This window comes from Podarcis liolepis (assembly GCF_965112155.1).
Source record: "Podarcis liolepis genome assembly, chromosome: 6".
Lineage (NCBI taxonomy): Eukaryota > Metazoa > Chordata > Lepidosauria > Squamata > Lacertidae > Podarcis > Podarcis liolepis.
Window position 1 is genome coordinate 52,902,360 of NC_139559.1, and position 1,062 is coordinate 52,903,421.

The window sequence follows — 1,062 nt, forward strand, 5'->3', positions numbered from 1 at the left end:
GGGAAAGAGAGACTTTTCACAGACACTTGGATACATTTACTCTATCTACTTCCAAGAACTGCACTGAAGTTTGCCATCAATCCATTTTGCCTTCAGCCAGACTCACAACACACATTCTTGGTGTATTGCAGGCAAGGATAGGAAAGCAGGAAGATCAAAGACCATACAGCTGATGTCATGATCACATCCCACTGATAAGCCTTTGACCATGATGCAGTATAGTGGTATTTCCTGGTAGTTAAAAAAGAAGTCAGTCTTTCAAAAGCAGGAGTTGCTTCCTTCTCCTGTTTACGCAAATAGATGGTACTTTTTCAAGTCTAACTTTTGGACATTATGCAAGACTGAGTACCTCTAGTGGAGCCACACAGTAATTGCCTGATCTTGCATCACAGGGCAAAGTTGGAGGAACCAAAGGTTTTTTTGTTAGAAATGAGAAGATGGCAAAGATATAGGGCTGCATTTCCTTTATTTTTAGAAGTAAAGAGTGCATGTAGTCCTGGGAAGCTTGCCTAGGAGGAAATGCAACCCTCAGGCTGAAAAGGGTTCCCCATGTTCTACTTTAAAGGATCTCCTTGTTTTAAGCTCATTTTTATCTATTAACCATGCAGAGAGTTCCAGGAACTTTATAAATCTTAAGTGTGTTCTTCCTTTGTAGAAGCCACCAAGTGAGACTGTGTGCAAGGTGAAATTGGAACAGACGTTTCCCGTTTCGAGGCCAATGTTCTGACGCTCAACTGTGCTCTCAATACTAAAGGCCTTTTAATGCAGGGCTCTAAAAAGAAGTTAACCATGGGGTGTGTGTGTAACTGGCCTTTCTCTCCTCTCAAAATATGCTTATGGGCAACTTCCATTAAACAGAGATGAACCTGGTCACACTTCTAAGTTTTGCCTTGAGATGATTAGCCAGGAATCCTTATATAACTGGGGAAGCGTTTTGTCATTTGTGTCCACTGGTTAAGGGTGAAGGCAGCATTTTTCCTGAGCAATGATTAAAAACATGCAGGCTTTTATGCGGTGCAAGATATGACCATCCATGGAAGTAGGGAAAAGAAAAGGATAGGC